The sequence below is a fragment of the Thamnophis sirtalis genome, unplaced genomic scaffold, assembly GCF_051295495.1.
Source record: "Thamnophis sirtalis isolate CommonGarterSnake01/CBP01778 unplaced genomic scaffold, rThaSir2_p1.2 scaffold_6, whole genome shotgun sequence".
Lineage (NCBI taxonomy): Eukaryota > Metazoa > Chordata > Lepidosauria > Squamata > Natricidae > Thamnophis > Thamnophis sirtalis.
The window spans coordinates 46,399,319-46,418,926 of NW_028261386.1; the positions used below are offsets into that span (position 1 = coordinate 46,399,319).

The 19,608-nt window shown below is 40.7% G+C and overlaps 1 protein-coding gene and 1 long non-coding RNA gene across 3 annotated transcripts in view; one reads left to right on the plus strand and one right to left on the minus strand.

Annotated features, from left to right (window-relative positions):
* PTPN14 (protein tyrosine phosphatase non-receptor type 14) overlaps window positions 1–19,454 on the minus strand; it is a 136,227-nt gene extending 116,773 nt beyond the window's left edge. The window contains exon 1 of one of the 2 annotated variants that reach the window (XM_087717786.1): window positions 19,014–19,454. The gene's annotated coding sequence lies outside the window, so the exon portion shown is untranslated. Of the gene's footprint in view, window positions 1–1,961; window positions 2,704–19,013 lie in introns of those variants that run through there. The other variant, XM_087717785.1, reaches the window with a different exon arrangement.
* Window positions 2,052–19,262, plus strand: LOC148044965 (uncharacterized). Its single transcript, XR_015696949.1, has 2 exons — window positions 2,052–2,190; window positions 18,948–19,262. It is a non-coding gene; the product is annotated as an uncharacterized LOC148044965 (long non-coding RNA).
* Window positions 19,455–19,608: the final 154 nt, after the last annotated feature.

The following is a 19,608-nucleotide window of genomic DNA, read 5'->3' on the forward strand; positions in this document are numbered from 1 at the left end:
TGTCCAGCAACAATGAAGAATTTGTTCTTTTCCACATGTTGCCCACTGCCAACCTCCCTTCACTGCTACGCTGGCTGAGGCGGATGGAAATTATACTTAGTAACATCTGGAGGGCTTACCACACCTAGCACAGAGACGCAAATCACATTTCCATGCTTTTGCTCCCACTTAAGCACATACAAAAATGAAACCATGTTTTAGGAATTCTAAGTGACAATACAGTAATTGTATTCTAAAATAACTATATGCATAATTGTGGTATACACTTATGCAAGCAAATGTGTGAAACGTACACCTTTGGAAAAGACAAAAAGGAGTAGGGTTGCCTTTTAACTCTACGAGCCTCTCCTAAGGCCACATTTGGATGCACAATAACTAAAGGGAACTTGTACGGTTATGGCTTTTTTAGAGTCTTAAATTCTTAGGAAAAGCTTAAAACTTGTAAAATCCAATGCACTAAGAGGATCTACAAAGCATTTTTTTTTAAAAAGCAGCTTTCAACTTTACAATGCACACTTCACTGGAATAAAGACATCACGAGGGCAGAGAAAACATCATTTGGCACAACTTTCCTCCTTCCCTTCATTCCTGCAGCACTTTCTCAGAAAACCTTCATACAAGAAACTCAGAAAGTTCAAAACCCTCACCCTACTTACTATATTTAAATATCCACACTTCTTCTGCAGATGTTATAAATCAAAGGACTTATCCCCAACCCCCAAATCCTTGTGCGGAGGACTGGCTGGGGATGCTGAGAAGCCTAACCCAAAACCCAGCCAAAAAACATCAGGCTGGAAAAGGCCAGGTTAAGATTTTGCCATGCAAGGAACAGTAACAGATGCTACCTTGTCACAGCATTTGCTAGAGATGGATGGCTAACAGAGATTTGACTGCCAGGGAACAAAGAGGAAACGATACCCCTCCACACACCAGTGGAGAGCGGGAGGGTGACTGGCTGAAAGTTGAAGGACAGAAGTCACTCTGCAGTGCTCAGGAACTCGGCCATGGAGCAAGGAAAGTTAAACTGTTTACAGTTGTTGTTTTTTTACTAATATCACAAACAGTAACCTAGAGAATTGAACAGGGATTTGGTCTAGTTACTTTCCAAATTCACTTTATTTCTAACTTTCCCTTCCATTTGCATGCAAAGCTTACAACTTAAATTGTATTTAAAGTCATTCTTCAGAAGAGAAGACTCAGAAATTGCTTGTTAAGTGAGTTACATCAGAAGATGATGATGATAATAATAATAACAACAACAACAATAATAATAAGTTGATACCGAAGACACTGGCTGCAACCCTATCCACCATTAGCACTAGTCAATGATATTTGTGACACAGTTTTAAATGTTCAGTTGGTTGAGTTTCATGTTTAATGAATACAGATAATAATAATAATAATAATAATAATAATAATAATAATAATAATAATAATAATAATAGCAGCAAGAAAAAATCACAAAGTACCAGGACTTGCAAATTAAAGTTGAGCGACTGTGGAAAAAGAAATCATGTGTTGTCCCGATTGTAATTGGAGCCCTTGGAGCAATACCTAAAGGGCTACCTCGCTATTTGGAAATTTTAAATTTATCAGACTTGAACATTCTGATTCTACAAAAAACCACCCTACTTGGAACAGCTTATATCCTCCGACGTTACCTTAACAGTTCCTAGATCCTTTATTAGGACTCGAGCTGTTGCGCTACTAACCAGCCCTAAAGGCTGTGAATCTCACCAAAGATTAACATAATAATAATAATAATAATAATAATAATAATAATAATAATAATAATAATAATAATAACAACAACAACAATAATAATAGCACAGCCGATAAAAGCACCCAAAGATTAGACTGAAGACCCGCTTACAAAGGCAAATGCGTTCTCGCACGCTAGACTCAGAAAGTTTTCGCACAGGCCGCCACCCCCACTCCAAACTGTTGCATCTCCCGCTTACCTGTTCACATGTCTTGGGATCAATCAAATGCTGTTTTGCGCAAAGCAGCCAGATCACGAGCCTCTTTTTCTTCTCTCGCCTCCAACCCCCAGAGGGGGAAAAACACAATTTTTTGAGGAAGGAGGAGGGGGAAATCCCGAAGAAAATCTAGCCACGACGGATGGACCAGGCGTCTGTCTTAACCACAAGAATCCAATCCGGAGGGGGAAGAAAGTTTCAGGCGAGAGAGGTCCGTACGTTGCAAAAGTTAATCGGGAGAGGGGAGGGGGCGGGCTGAAAGGAAGAAGCGGGATACTGGTTGGGTGGGGGGGAGCGGCAAAAAAAGGGGGAGGGAAACGGCTCTGCCTTGGGTTCCCCCTCCCCTCCTAAGGCACAGGGGCGCTAGAGAAAAGTTTGGAGTTGGGGAAGGAAGCGCAAAACTCAGGAAAAAGAGGAGAGGGGAGCGGTGGGGGAACAGGAAAACCAGGAATATTGTTGCGGGGGGAGGCAGGGATTACTGTCTCGCTGTTAAAACCAGGGCCGGGCGCTGCGGAGGCGGCCGCTGCGATGGGGCGAGCAGCGCCTGGCTTGCTGCTCTTTCTCATCCAAGCGCTGCTGCTCAGCGGAGACGACGATCTCGGAGTCACAGCCTAGGAATGGCAAGAATGCGGGGCGGCCGCCGGCAGTGGAAGGCAGGAAACGTCGGGGCTTTGAGTTGAGATCTTGCTTTTTTTTCTCTTTCTCCTCCTCCTCCCTCTCTCCCGTGCTTTACACACACACCACGCACAGAGTTCCCCTCCCCCGAGTACAGGAATGAAAGCCTCCCCCCTCCCGACGGAAGCCCGGCCTCTCCACCGCACCGATCCGCTGAGGAGAGTTCTTTCAAACGGGAAACCGGGCAGAGCAGATGCCGAAGGAGAGACTCCTTAGACGGCACCGTCTTTTTCTTCCCTTCCCAGCCGCAGGGACTGGCTCCGAGCCCCGGTTCGCGGGTCTGCCTGGCAGCTTTGCGGGTCGTTTCAAATTTAACACGTGTTCTCGGGCGAAGGGGCACCAACCCATCGCCCCTCTCCCTTTTAAGGGGGGGGGCGTGCTGAACGAGCCAGGGGAGGGAGGGAGCGGTGGAAAAAAGGGACCTTTTGGGTCTCTGGCCGAGGGACGTAAAGCGAGGAACCCCGAAAAATCGGTTTCGGTAGGGAAGGAGGAGCTTTGGAAGGAGGGAAGTGAGGTTGGAAAAGCAGGCCGGGCGAAGAAACGGACTGAAGGCGGCTCTCCGCGAAGTTTGGGAAAGGCGGAGTTTAAGGAAGCCCTGCGACCGAGCTGGATTTGGCGAATTGCCGTCTTACCGCCCCGCTGGGAAGTAATATAGACACCCCACCACGAAGATCTGGGGTGCGTGTTTTGTAGCCAGATGTAGCTGTGGTTAGAATTTCGGCTAGTTCTTTTGGGAACTAGACGTTACATTACAAACCATAGGAGTTGGCGGTTTGGAGAAAAATGCTAGCAAATATTCCCTCAAAACGATTTTTGTCCCCCTCCCAGAAGTTGCTTGAACTGTTACGCTTTAATGGTCAATTTCTGGAATGGGTTATTGCCTGTTTTTTATGTTTTCTTTAATTTGATGGAAAGCTGGGATGGGAATGATGTAAATAAAATAGAGCAAGAATTTAAGGGGGTACTCCGGTTACCAGTATCGGCAAAGCATCGTTTTGTTTTTATGACAATGTGGTTTCCTATCTCACTTCACCAAGTTTACCCAGGTGTTCAGGAAAACGAAAAACAAACGCAACATGTTTTGCATCATAGAAGAAATACAGTAGTGAAGGGATTTCATTTGTATTCCCAGCAGTGCAGCCCTGCCCACCCTCATATTTCTATTTTGCCTTCCTGATAAGCGTTCCTTAACCAAGCCAGCACAGACCTGTAAACATACACATTTCAATGCATAAACACGTAGGCCTTCTCTTTGGCCTTGATTATCAACTCTTGTCATTGTTCGTTTCAAATAAAAATGCTTGGTTTTCTGTTTACAACTAAATTGCATTCAAAGCACAGTTGGTTGTTATTTATTCAACATCTATATTATAGCCACCCATCTCAATCAATGACTGGGCTGCTTACAAGTCATAAGTAACAAATTTATGAGTGCATCTTCCTGTCCTTGCCCGCAAAAATATTCCTAAATTGTGGGCAAGCCTTTCTAAAAACAAGTGAGATAAATTTTATTTTTTAAATGAGTCTATATATCCAAGTAGGGGGAGCTGGATAAAGCAGCAGCGATTGTGGGATGACACCTAACAAGAGTACCCAGGTTTTACCATTGAAAACCATCTTAATATTCCTAGTTTATTAAGACTGCCTGCTGTCAGGTTCTCCATTCTTTATTTAATTCAAGGTTGTGGTTGGATTGCTATATGTATGTACAATAATTATTCCAGTTACTTAAATTCTAAGCACAGTGGTATTGGTTGTTAATGGTACACACCTGTATAATAAACTACTGTAAACTCAAAAGAGTTGTGGATATTGATACTGAATCCACATCTGCACTTTTTTGTATCTGCATTGAAGAGGTGCCTGTACTAAAGCCAGTATAATGTAGTGATTAAGATATTATGCTAGTGATGGTTAACCTTTTTGGCACCAAGTGCTGAAACTGGAGCACACACACATGCACTGGAGCACCAGAACCTGGAAGAGAGCAGCTGTCTGGTGCGCATGCGCATGGCAGCCAGCTGCTCCAGCTGACTGGCACACATGTGCGCGACAGAACCCAGAAGAGCAGCTGGAGATGGAGGGTGTGTGCCCACAGAGAAGGCTTTGCTTGCCAAGGTTCGCCATCACATCTTCCTGTTTATGCTGTAAACAGGAAGAATCAGGTTCCAGCTATCCTCAGCCATAATATGGTAGAAGCTGGGTGATTTGGGGCCATTCACTGCATATTATGCTTCTCTGGATTGTTGGGGGAGGACTATACCACCCTGAAGAACTAAAAATGCAATACATGTAGTCCTCAACTTACAACAGTTCATTTAGTGACCAAATGGCACGAAAAAAATGACATGACCATTTTTCACACGTCCATTGCACATGCCAATGCTCCTGTGATTTACATTCTGATGCTTGACAACTGACTCGCATTTATGATAGTTGCAGTGTCCTGGAATTGTGTGATGCCATTTTGCAACCTGACAAACAAAGTCAATGGGGAAACCAGCTTCACTTAATAACATGTATAATTTAAGAACTGCAATGATTCATTAAACCAATGTGGCTAGAAAAGTCGTAAAATGGGACAACCCACTTAACAAATTTCTCAATTAGAAACATAAATTTTGGGCTCAATTGTGGTAATAAGCTGAGGACTTAAATAAATCTAATAAGATGTATCTTCTATAAATATAAGTATAATCTTTATTGCCAATGTACTTAAATACAACGAAATTGGTTTTAACCTCACTGGTGCAAAAGTATAACAGAAACGAAAAAAGAAAGAAAAAGAAAAAAAACTAGCATGTGCATGGAGTGATTGTGGTTGTATTTAAAAGTCTCACAGCCCAAGGATAGAAACTATCTTCAAACCTGTTTGTTCGGCTGGCTATACTTTGATGTCTTCTGCCTGATGGTAGAAGTGCAAAGAGACACTGACCAGGGTGTGTAAATCATCTCTTGAGTATCTTCCTTACTCTTCTAAAGCAGCAAGACCTGACAATGTCATCCAGTGGTGTCAGAGGGCAACCAATGGTTTCTTGCGCCGAATTAATCACTCTCTGTAGTGCTTTCCTGTCTGTAGCTGTTAAACCAGCATACCATACTGTAATACAATATGTGAGGACACTTTCTTTGGTGGACCGATAGAAAGAGGTCATCAGCCTGTGTTCCACCTGATTTTTTCGCAGGACTCTAAGGAAATGAAATCTCTGTTGGGCCTTTCCAATCACCAGAGACATGTTGTTTTTCCAGATGAGATCTTGACTAATAAGCACTCCAAAGAATTTTAAAAAGGAAACCCTCTCCACACAGCCCCCCTTGATATACAATGGGGCAGGTTCCTCTCTGTGCTTCCAGAAATCTAGTACCATCTCCTTTGTCTTACTATTATTTAGATGTGAGTTGTTTCTTGAGCACCATGTGGATACCTTCTGGACTTCTTCCCTGTATGCTGATTCATCCCCTCCAGTTATGAGACCCAGCACTGTTGTGTCGTCTGCAAACTATTATGATGTTGGATGGATCAGAGTATATGCAGTCATATGTATACAGCGAGTACAGATAGGGGCTGAGCACACAGCCCTTAGGGGAGCTATTTAGGACTATCATATTTACCGTAATTTTAGGTGAGTACATTTTCAGCTTAGGAAGTCTGAAAAAGGAGCTGAAGGACAAAAGGGCAGCATCACAATGGAATCAAGGTCATAAATCACATGTGATTGAACTGCATTGAAAGCACAGTTACCAAGCTCATGGGGATAAGAGAAGTGATTAAAATCAAGGACCACCCAGGGCTAGATTGTTCCTGAAAGACATGGAACCTATGCGAATCTTTGGATATTTATCATGCATGTCTTTACCTGCTCTGGTCAACAAAGAAAGTTTTGTAACTTTTCAGCTGCAAAAAGATCACACTTTTCTTTTGGGGGAAAAATGTAGCCGCATGGGACATTGATAGAGCAAAGACAGGCCTTCCTTCATTTTCAGGGGGGGGGGGCTGTTTAAAAAATTTAACACATCTGTCAGGCTTACCTGAATTTACAACTTGCATAAAAAAATAAGGCTGTAAGGTTTTTATTTTAACAATAGGAACTCAAGTGTGATTGGGGATTAGAATGCCAGTTTCAGGATTTCAGAATGAGGGGGTGGGGAGCTGCTTATACAGGACACAGATCACCTACAACTTTGACAAAATAGCCAATAAGCTAAAGCCAGCTTAAGACCAACAACTCTAAATCTGCAGTCTGGGATCTGCAGGTAGGACTGATAGAATTTACTAATCCCAAGCAATATCCTTGGGTGAGCAGCCCAAGAATATTTTATGTCTCTTGAGCCTTATAAAGGATGCTAAGAAGGACTACTGGCCAGTCTTTTTATGTTCATTGCATTTCAGAAGGACATTTCTTCCAATACATAATAGGAAATAATAAGCCTGACTTGCAGGATTATTCAAAAGGACTCCAATGCAGAAGGCTTTGAATATTTAAAAGCATTAACTATTATCTCCCCCAGAGATGATCATGTCCCAAAAAATGGGTATCATGCCTGGGATATACAGCATTAACCTGAACATTGTCTTTGGTGAAATTCTACTCCAAAATTGTTTTTGAAGGTTAAGCATTCTGCTGTAAATATATACTACTAGAAGGAAGCACTTTTCAGTAAGTTCCCGGTAGGGAGGAACTTTCATGTTTAAACTGGCCCTTAGTGCTTGGCTTTAGGACATTCAATTCTGGAAAGTCTCCAATGAACCTAGGAGATTGTACATTTAAAGCAATTCTTAACAAAAAGGAATTACATTGAAAATCTATGCACATGGAATGAACTGAAGGGTTCCACCACAAAACCGCGGACGACAAAATCGCGGTCGACGAAAGCGCGCATTTGACGTCATCACAGCGCGACGAAAACATCACGCTGTGATCGAAAAATGTGAAAATAAAGCAAAAACCTTACCCTAACCCCCCCAAACCTAACCCTAAACCTAACCCTTAACCTAACCCTAAATCTAACCCTAAACCTAACCGTTAACGTAACGCTAAACCTAATGCTAACCCTTAACCTAACGCTAAACGTAACCCTAACGCTCTAAACCTAACCCAGGTTGCAGACGTTTGATCCAAGAGAGCTTAACCTAACCCTAAACCTTACCTTTATGTGAATCGGCTTGCTTTAATTTAATTTTTATTTCAATTTTTAATTTTTTTCGTTGCGCTGTGATGACGTCAAATGCACGCTTTCGTCGATCACGCTTTTGTGGACTGCGGTTTTGACAGGTCATGGAACTGAAGCATTTGAAAATGCTGCTAGAGTAACATTCACCAGATTATCTTGTTTGCATACTGTGCAACACACTGCCCCAGAGCACATTGCATGTCACACCTTGAGTTGGAAAGAGGAAGGAAAAGACACATTGCAGAGGTGGGCTGAAGCTCCTGCAAGGAGCTCAGATAAGACCTGGATGAGCAGGTCTGAGCATCTGTGTAGTAATGCAGTGATTTTTCAAAATGCAATGTGGATGCCTACATTCTTCTGGTTTTAATCAGTTGCAGAAAATAGATGACTTAAAATATGTTAAAAGGTATGTTAGAAAAAAGTTTTCATAGTGCCCTATAATTTGTGTTGTTATTATTTATACCAATATATGCCTTTAAAAATATTGTTGTATAGATATATACACATATATGCATACATAATCTTTATACTGAGAGAAGCAACCTAGAACAAAGAAGCAATTTTGTGAGAGAACAATCAATCAGTGGAACAATTCGCCTCCAGAAGTTGTGAATGCTCCAACACTGGAAGTTTTTAAGAAGAGATTGGACAACCATTATGTCTGAAATGGTATAGAGCAGGAGTGTCAAACTTGGTTTCATTGAGGGCCGTATCAGGGATGTGTTTGACCTCAAGGGGCCAGGGTGAGCTCAACATCATTCAGGTTGGGGTACCTATGGTGGCCCAAGTGCTCTGCCAGTGAAAACGGGCTCCCAAACTGTTTTCAGCTGTGATGGCCTCCTACAACCCCCTGCCAGCATAAATGGAGCTCAAGAGGGCCACCTGTGCTGGCAGGAGAGTCACCTGTACTAGCTGTTTTTGCTGGCAGAGGCACCACAGACCTGTCCTTCGCTATTTCCAGGGCAGCCCCACAGGCCAGATCTAAGCACTGTGCGGGCCGAATCCGGTCCCCAAGTCTTGAGTTTGACACCCCTGGTATAGTGTTTCCTGCCTGAGCAATGGGTTGGACTAGAAAACCTACAAGGTGCCTTCCAACTCCTGTTATTCAATTCAGTTCAATTCTATTCTATACATACCATATTCACACAAAATTACTTCATTAAGCCAACCTTTCCGTACATGGTCTTTTATTCCTGCTCATCTACTTGATTAAAAAATGATTGTTCATGTAGCTTGAGAGAAAGACATTAGGATCTCTTTTTTATTTTTGTGTGAGGGGACTTGAAAAAACAAAAGCTGATGGGGGGGGAGGGGGACACGGAGTGTTACAGTTGCTGCCAAATCTTGAAGATTTGTGGTAGACATTGAATAGCATGATGCATTATACTGCCTTTTGATAATTCTGGTGCATTAAAAATAATAAAAATGATTTTAATTGAAATTGAAAATTGAAAGAATATATTCTTGTAATGCTCAATTCAAGTATAGATTTCCAGTTCTCTTGATGCACTAATCCTACATGCGTACAGAATAAAATGTTCAAATTAAGAACTCTTGCAAAAATGTACCATCTGATGAGACTAGCTGCTTGGCATCCAAGATTCAAAATGCTTGAATTTTGGGAAGTAATACAGAACTCTTTTTCAGGCAAAAACAAAGCCAGAAAGAATCCTACTTTCTCATTCCCAAAATACACTATAACTTGCCTATGATTTACAGCAGGGACGTGCAATCAGGGGAGGCAGGGCCTCACCACTGTCATCATGAAAAGAAAAGAAAAATTAAAAGGAAAAAGGCTGAGGTAGTTGCTGCCAGAGTCACAGTGGATGACTCTGCTTAGTGCTTAACTGCAGGAGGAGGCAAGAGAACCACGTGCCTCCTTTAGTCTATCTTTATGATCACTTGAGCAGAGTTAAGCAAGGGTTAAAAGGCGAAAAATGCCTTTTGCAAAGGAGGCACCTGGTTCTCTCGTCTCCTCCTGCAGAGGGCACTTTTTTTAGAGGCTTTTTTTAAACAGTTAAGCAGAGTCATCCATTGGAGGGTCTGGCAGCAGCAGCTTTTGCCTCTTTCTTTTTACATTTTTTACATTTTTATCATGGCAGACAAGAGGAGAGTTGAAATCCTCTGTGACACCGCTGGAAAAGGTATTTGGGTCGGATGGAGGGTGGGGGAGGAATTCAAAATTATTGTAATTTGTAAGTAATTTTTTATTGTAATTTGTGTGTGTGTGTGTGTGTGTGTGTGTTTGTGCATGTGTTTGTTTCTTCACTTCACTCAAACAAACTCAATTTGAGAGAGAGTTTGTTTGAGAAGAGAGGGAAGGGGGAGAGGCAGGGAGGGCAGCTTGTTTGAGAAGAGAGGGGCAGGCTTGTTTGAGGAGAGGGGCAGCCCACCAGCAGAGGCGGGTCTTTTACCTACCTCTGCTGGCGGGCTGGCGCTTTCTTTCTTTTGCCTGCTGTGCCCCCCTTCCCTTTCTCCTCTCCCCCCCACCGGGAGCCCCGTCCTGCTCCCCTCTCCTTTTCCTCCTCCTCCACTCCCCTGGCGGACATAAATGCAAGATGCCTCTGTTGGGGACAGCAGCAGGGACGCTGCTTCTCGCCGCCGCCACGCTCTTGCCTCACCAACCGTAAACCTCACCGCACGTCACTGATTTACAGCAATGTTTCTTAACAATGTTTCTGTCCTTAAAGTGTTTGTATTAATAATCTTATAGGTCTCTCACCCCTGGAGATGATGGGAACTGTAGTCTAACCCATTTGGGGCATGAGATTGGAAAAACTGTTACAGCATATTTCAACATAGTCCTGTTCGACATGGTCAAATACAAAACATACGTTTTACAAAGAGCTATGATTTCCCTTGCTTCTTTGCTACTCCTTGATTGCAAGAAAAGTGGGCGATTGACTTTTCTACTGAATCTGCAAACCACAACAAATTGATAAGCCACTGTTGAGGTTACAGTAGCTCACTGAAAAGGCTTCTGATCTTGCTAGTTTGTTGTTCATTGGCATTTTCTAAATGCTTGAGAATAACCATAATAGCCTTCCCAACATTAATCTGCTGTTTTCTTGCTGTGACAGATTTCAGCTCCCATATTTTCCAGTCATCTTGGTTGAGAAATGTTAGGCTGGTAGAAAGCACTGAGTTTCCAACTAAAATAATTGCAAGCTTTTTGACGTTTACATTCTAGCCAGAATATTCTATAGGTATCTGAATGAACCAATTCCCACTTGGCTTTTTCTGTGCTAACATCAATACAGAGCCTGAAATACAATAGCAATAGCATTTAGACTTATATACCACTACACAGTGCTTTACAGCCTTCTCTTAAGCAGTTTACAGCAGCCGTCATCAACCAGTGGTCTGTGGACCACTGGTGGTCCATGAGAAAATTTTGATGGTCCGCAGAAAAATTATTTGCATTTTTCTATTGCAGTAAATACTATTTATCTTTTAAAAAATCATATTAGTGGCTCATGGGATTTAAAATTATGAATTCAATGGTTCCTGAGATCCGAAAGGTTGGCAACCCCTGATTTACAGAATCCATATTAACATTAATATAGTTCCTGGAGTCCCTGCCCTGACTGTTTCCTGAATTGGCTTTTCTCAAATGACTGACACAAAGGCTGAGCACCAAAGAATTGAGGCCTTTGAACTATGGTGTATTCCTTGGATTGAATGGTTATCAAACCGGTCAGTCCTAGAGGAGATCAACCCTGATTGCTCTTTAGAAGGCTAGATCCTGAAGATGAAACTATAGCAATAGCAGTTAGACTTATATACCGCTTCATAGGGCTTTCAGCCCTCTCTAAGCGGTTTACAGAGTCAGCATATTGCCCCCAACAACAATCCGGGTCCTCATTTTACCCACCTCAGAAGGATGGAAAGCTGAGTCAACCTTGAGCCTGGTGAGATTACATACCTCACAAAATTGAGGGGGGGGGGAACGACAACAGACTTCATAGCAAATCCACATCTCTACTTTTCTCAGTATATTGTTTTAAAATATGAATGCTTTCTGTGTTTATTGTTTGTCACAACTACCTTTTGCAAACAGTATTGAAAAGATGGTGGTGGTGCTGCTGGTGGCTTTCAGTCTCAAAAGGCTACACATCAAACTTTTACTTACGGTAAGTGTGTGTAAATGTAAATACATGCTAGATTCCTTAGATATCGAATTATAATATCTATCCCATTGGAATTCTATGACTCCATATTCTGGTGGTTTATTATGGTTTTATCTTAATTTAATATATTATGACCTATATTGTATTGTCCACATATCTTTTATACATACATATTTGCTGATGCTTTATTTAAATTAAATTTGTATATCAGTGATTGCATGATTTTTATTTATGGCATTCACTGAATAAATAAAAGCATACTAGGCTGATATTTATATTACAAATAAACATATTTGTATAATACCTACATGCCATCTCCACATAGTTTACTGTATATTCAACAAACAGAAAGAATGCAGCATACATAACAGCAGCAAGGAAAATCAAGCCAATGATGATTAAAGTGGGGCATTTCTATTTAATAGCTACCTAACTGGAAAAGGTCAGTTTCAATAAATACTTTTCTTAAAGACCTACCCAAAGGGACAAGCAGCAGAAAGAGAATAGGAAGAAAGCTCTGCCTATTGAATACTCTATGCTAGATTAGCTTTGGTGGAACATTAGCAAAACCTAGATAATAATCTAAATAGTGGATGAGCACCTGCCCCTTATCAATTGATTAAAAGCTAGCTATTTAAATTATTAGTTATTAAATATTATTTAAAGAATACACAGGTTATACTTTACTCTAATATACTTTCACAACCTAAAAAACCCCACAGATGCTGAACAATATATATAGAAAGAAAGTACTGTATGTCAGCTCAAGGCATAAATGCATTCTAAAAGTCTACTTTATATTTTGTGGTGCTTACAATCATTAAGTCAAAAGTTTATTAGCCTAATGTGTCTGTGCACGCTAATCCTTACACTTGCCAGCTTTATCTTCCTCCTCCCTTCTTTGGAAAAAGGAATTTGGATTACGCAATTCTGGAAAACAAACCTGTTGCCTTGAAGCATGAGCTAACACGTTATAATACTTTATGGCTTGCAATTACTAAGGTGGATACTAAGCCAAATAGTTTTCTTGGAGGTTATCATCCATTCTGATAACACGTTGGAAAAGAAAATAGGATGAAACGCAGCTTCTCAAATAGAAATATAGCATTTTTTATTTTTGTTTTTTAAAAGTTCTATACTTTAGTATTAATTTTGAATATAATTTTCCTTCTCCTTGTGTGTGTTTTGTTTGTTTGTGTGTGTGTGTGTCTAACTATCTGCCTCATCATCACTTATTATTCTTGCCAGAGCAAGCCTACAGAACCCTGTATTTCAATCATTTGTAGAAATTGTCATTTAAGAGCTTGAAAATAATGCAGCCTAATTTTTCTACATGCTGTTACACAATGCCCGTCACAGCAAGCCATCACAGCCCACAAGAAGGCTCCAGGTTGCGGACGTTTGATCCAAGAGAGCTAGGGATTGTTTAATAATAAGGTTCATATGCTAAATTAAATATTCAAAAAAATATAAAGTTGGAAGCATAAAGCAATTATATAATTCAGTAATGGTACAATGTTTCACTAAAGCGATTTCTTATATTTGGAGGTAAAGAATTAGCATAATCTTCCAATGGAAAGGGAACTATGGAAATTTAACACATATCTACTGATTAAACGCAGTGGCTCAGTGGCTAAGACCCTGAGCTTTTCAATCAGAAAGGTTGGCAGTTTGAATCCCTAGTGCTGCGTAACTGAGTGAGCTCCTGTTACTTGTCCCAGCTCTGCCAACCTAGCAGTTCGAAAGCATATAAAAATGCAAGAGGAAAATTTGGACCATCTTTGGTGGGAAAGTAAAAGCATTACTTGCACCTTTAGCATTTAGTCATGCCGGCCACCTGACCACGGTGATGTTTTTGAACAGCGCTGGCTCTTTGGCTTTGAAACGGAGATGAGCACCGCCCCAAGAGTCAGGAATGACTAGCACATATGTGCGAGGGGAACCTGCTTAAATGTACTAGCATTTCCAGGGGCTACAGAGGGGTGAAGAGTCCATAGCTATGGTTCACTTTCTCCCTCCTCAAGTAATAGACCTCCAGTGAACCCAACTCTAGATCTTTGATTCAGTCCAATTGTTGGAGGAGCAAAAATAAAACAGAAATACAGTAGACCACCACTTACATAATGGGGCTTTATCTTGAATCTAAAGATGTGTTTTCCAAACTTGGCAAACATAGGATGAATAGACTTCAGCTCCCAAAGTTGCCAAATTTAAATACACTGCTCTAAAATGAGACACTGATTTTGAGAGGGCATGCTGTATACAAATTGTCCTTACTTATTGTCAGCCTTGTGCAGCAACCGTTTGAAGCTACACTAATGTAAAAAACACCAACTTTAAGACCAATCCTCGCATTTACGACAGTTGCAGCATCTTGCACTTGTGTGATTGACATTTGCATATTTCCCAGCCTGCTTGCAACAAGCAGAGCTAATGAAGAACACAGAAGTAAAATCGTTAAATCATGTCACATGATGTTTTGCTTCACAACTGCAGTGACTTGCTTAATGATTGAATGGGAAGCAACATTTTTAGTCCTTCACCTTCACATGATTTTCAACTGAATGACCATGGTGCTTCCCAATGGAATTGCTGCCCCCAACGGTGGTCACTAAGTAAGAACATGTGTGTGTTTCAAATTTTCATTTTCCTAGGGTTCGTATATTGTGAAGGCTTTGTTTTGTTTAAGCATAATTGTTTGAATAACTTATAATTGGCTAGTTCATACAACCCAATCATGTAAGCCAACTTTGAATTATTTAGCAAAGCATGATTAAAGAAACCATGAATAACAGAATAAGAGTTGGAAGGGACCTTGGAGTTCTTCTAGTCCAACCCCTTGCTCAGAACAGGAGACCATCTACTATTTCAGACAATTGATTTTCCAGTGTTGAAGCATTCACAACTTCGGAGGCAAATTGTTCTAACTGTCAGGAAATTTCTCCTTAGTTTTAGGTTGCTTTTCTGCTTGATTAGTTTCCATCCATTGCTTCTTGTCCTGCCTTCAGGTGTTTGGAGAATAGATTGACCCCTTCTTTGTGGCAGCCCCTCAAATATTGGAACACTGTTATCATTTCACCCCTAGTCCTCCTTTTCATTAAACATACAGTTCCTGCAACTATTCTTCATATGTTTTAGTCTCCAGTCTCTCATCATCTTTGTTGCACTTCTCTACACTCTTTTAGTCTCAATGTCTTTTTTATATTATGGCAACCAAAACTGGATGCAATATTCCAAGTGTAGTCTTCACATTACAAAGTGGTATTAACACTTCACGTGATCTTGATTAAGTCCCTCTGTTAATGCAGCCTAGGACTGTGTTGGCTTTTTTGGCACATGCCGGATATTGCAGGCTCATATTTAAGGGATTGTCCTCTAGGACTTCAAGATTTCTCTCACCAGGTACCACCTATTCTATGTCTATGCATTTGTTTTTTCTTACCAAAATGTGGGACCTTTCTTTTCTTACCACTGAATTTCATTTTGTTAGATACCTCCCAATGTTCAAGCATGACAAGGCCCTTCTGTATCTTGAGCCTATCTTCTGGAGTGTTGGCCATTCCCTATTCCTGCCAGCATGGTGTCCTCTGCAAATTTGATGAGTTCCCTCTCTATCCCCTCAGCTAAATCATTGATGAAGATAATGAAGAGTACTGGGACAAAGACAGCACTTTGGGGCACCCCATTGTATGTAAAACTGAAGGTTGCTTTTTTTTTACTCAATTATATACTTTTTTTTACCCACATTTCCACCCAGTGACTCCATACTATCATCACGCTAGGATAATATTAACTGTGCACATATAAAGGAGCTGAGATATTATGATTAAATCATAAGAACTTTTGGCAAAATCCCAGGCCTCTTCATGATTCATTCTTTTAATAGTGACTTTGTCATAAATCAGCAGCAATATTAATCACAGCTGTGGTAAATAAATCAATTACTTATTTACAAATGTTTAACTTGCTTTTCACTGATAAAGAATCCCAGAGTAGGCTTTAAAACTAGTTAACTAGTTTTAGACTCTAGACCAGAGGTGGGTTCCTATCGGTTCGCCCTGGTTCAGCCAAATAGGTAGTAACTTTTGTTTCTGCACATAAGCTTTTTTTTTACTACTACGTATGCGCATATGCGCCCGAAGCGCATCCCTGAGCGAACCAGCAGTATAAGAAGCCAGAACCCATCCCTGCTCTAGGCACCACTTAACAAGAGTCTAAACTAGACTCTAGTTAAGTGGGAACCCTGGTTAAACTGTGGCACAGTCAACATACAAACAGTAGATAGCACACAGTGTTATAGGTAGCAGGGAAGAGTATAAACCACTGCCTTCAGCACAACTGTACAATAGAACACTGTTCATCTTGCTAATAGCAGGAATATTGGGAGTTATGGGTGCCTTCTCTCTCTCTCCCTCTCCCTCCCTCCCTCCCTCTCTGTTCAGTAGAGTTCCAGTCTGCCCCTCTCCCTTGCCTAACCAGAAGTAGAGGGCCAACCATGCCCAAAATAGAAAGAACACCCATGTGTCAATTGGCATAAAAAGAGGGACACATTCAGCTTGCACATCACCTCCTTTTCTCTGCACAGAATAACAATATGTTCTTTACATGCAATTATTTCTTTAAAGAGTTTTTTTGTTCCTTAGGAATACAATAACCAATGAATTTTAAAAAAATTAAGATAGAGATTACCTATAGTATATTATAGGTAAATTTCATTATATCATTTTAGAGAGAAAAACACAAAAATATTACATGTAAAAATAAAATACAACCTATTTTTATATTTTAAATAAAACTTTAAACTTTGATCATAAAGCAATATTTGACTTTCCACTGAATCAAGAGTACCAGCATATATTTAACTTATCAATTTCTAAGAGATATTAAAATCAGAGTCTGCTGATGTCTAATATTATAATAACCAAGGTGTGGGCTATATAGAATGCCAAGGATTTAAAAATCCAAATCCATTTAGAAAGTTTTTGCTCCCCCCCCCCCCCAAGCCACACATAACAGTATGGATTTTCCTGTGTAAAAGGGGATCACCTAGTGGCAAGAATAGAAAAGATGCCCTGAGATTTCAAAAATTCAGATGAAATTTACCACTCTGACAATCAATTACAGAATAATCAATATATTTATAATTTGAACCAACAACCCTGTAATCCCATACCTGTCTATTCAGAGTACTTAAGGCCAATGTAATTATCTTGGGACCCAAGGAAGGAAAACAAATACTAGTGTTCTTTCCAGCAATAAAAGTGCAATGATGACAAATCCAATAACTAGGAATTTATCTCCCTTTCATACTGAAAGGTTCTCATTGTATTAAAAGTTTGAGTGTTGCCAAATCTCGCTCAGGTATTGTCTGCAGTGATTTGTGTATTTATTTATTTGCAGCAGTTTTATTTTGCTGAGTTTATAATATTCTGCCATTTATAGCCACATAAAATTATAACATCATAAAACAGCCTCCTACCCCACCTCAAGGACACAATAGTGTCAGAGTGACTATGACAAGTTCCCAGAAGCTCTACAGAAGACTTTTCACTACCTTCCTGAAAACTGAAGCAAGTTGCCATCCAGATCTCCTGATAAACAACAAATAGTCTTCGAAGATCAACAATAATCGATTTGTTCAGCGATTATTGAAAGTTACTGCAACATGGAAAAAAATAGCCATATTACCAGTCCTCTAAGATCTAGCCAAGGCAGCATCACATGATTACAATCCAAACACATGTGCCTAGCTAACAATTATGATGCTGCAGGGAACTGTGATCACTTGATCACCATTTGTGACATTCCCTGCTGGTTTCCCACAAGCAAAGTCAATGTGGAAGCCAGCAGGGAAGATTGCTAGTCATTCCAGTAAGACACTTCTGCATGTAGCACACCCATCTGCTAACAGCCTCCATCAACTCACATTGGGCTCCCATAGCATCCTGCTCTTCTGGGACTCCTGGCACTTCATACTTAACTACTCATACACCTTGAGGTTATGATAACAACCGGGATCACCAGGATTGCTGTGACTAAGCAACACAAATATATTGTGTCAACCTTTATGCCTACATTGCTTATGCCACTCCCAATTGCCATCATAACCCAAGGATTACCTGCCGTCTAATTCCCCCTCATCTGATCTCATTGGAGACGAAGTATCAACATGCTCCTCAGGGCTAAATGAATTAGATTGGCTCTACCTAAACCAGTCAGTCCTATAAATACCCAGATGCCAAGGGATTCATAATTTACAACCAGCACTTTTAATTATATTTTGAAGCCAGTTGAATGTCCACAAAACTGGTGTTGTACATTGCTGGCAATGGCTATGGCTAGGCTGCCTCATATTTAACAATTGCAACTTCAGAATAGCATTCAAAGAGAGTACATTGCAGTAATTGATCCAAGAAATAATGCGGCATGGACATTCATGCTGATTTTGCATGTAAAGCATTTGCACCAAGGCTGAGTCATGCATCCTCCTCATATAACCTGTGGCCATTGGACCAGACTTGAAGCAGCTAGGCCTCTTAAGGGCAAATTTACAGCAAATTGTGCTGTAAATTCATAATTTATATGTGCCTTTGTACCTTTATCCCTGGCCATGACAGTTGGAAACAGCCCCTTTTTGACTGAACTGAAGATATTAAGAGATTTGTGTCTCAAAATGCTTGCTGTGTTCTCTAAGCAAGATATGGATATACCAGAGTTGTGAATCAGGACTATATTCACATTTCTTCTTAGTTGTGCAGTTCTCTGGGTAACACCATTTCATAGAGTGAAAGTGAACTCTGTGTAGTTCAGGACTCTCCTTGAGTTTACAGAACAAATGTGAGGGGAAAATCAGGGGAGTTAGTGAATAAGGAGAAAAAATTGCCCTCTTAGATTTCTTAAAGGAAATTAAAAATTAACATAAAATTTAAAAAATTCTAGGCAGCTTGACTCTGTCTTTCTGAGTCCTTCATTTTCCGCTTTCTCTTTCCAGCACTGACCTCAATGAACCTACCCAGGGAGAATTGGGAAGTATAACGTCAACAATGCTGATCCTTACCTGATTATATGGCATCAAATTGTCAAATCCTGCGGATTGCGCAGACCATCTCCAGAAGGAATCCATTTACTTCCATTTTAGATTGTAAAAAATGAAGAGCACCGCCAGATGGGAGCAGCGAGTTGGGATTTTCTGTAATTTCTATTATCTAGTGATCAACTGGATTTTGGCGTATCAGCTCTCATACTTTTGTGGACTGCGCAATGCTGTATTCCATCGCCGCTCTTAAAATAAATACATTATTGAGAACTTTTCTTTCCTTCCCGTTGTTGACTTGTCCCTTAGGTTACAATGAAGAAAGAGAAATTTGGGCGCTTTTAATAAGCTTGCCTTCTGTCTCCCGCTTCCCACTTCATTTCCGATAATTATTTTTGGGTACTATGGGAATGGGAGCTAGAAGTTCCCCAAAACAGGCTCCTCGATACTAGTACGGTAGTAATTTTGTCTCATTGCTATGCAAGTCACTTCATGCTCAAAAGTCATCCGGTCAGAATTCAGTTGAGCTACCAACTCCCTCAGTCTTCCAAGCTGCGCGCAGTCAAAAGTCTCGTTGAAGAGGAAAAGTTGCAAAGACGCGCTCCCAGCCCTCTTTTGC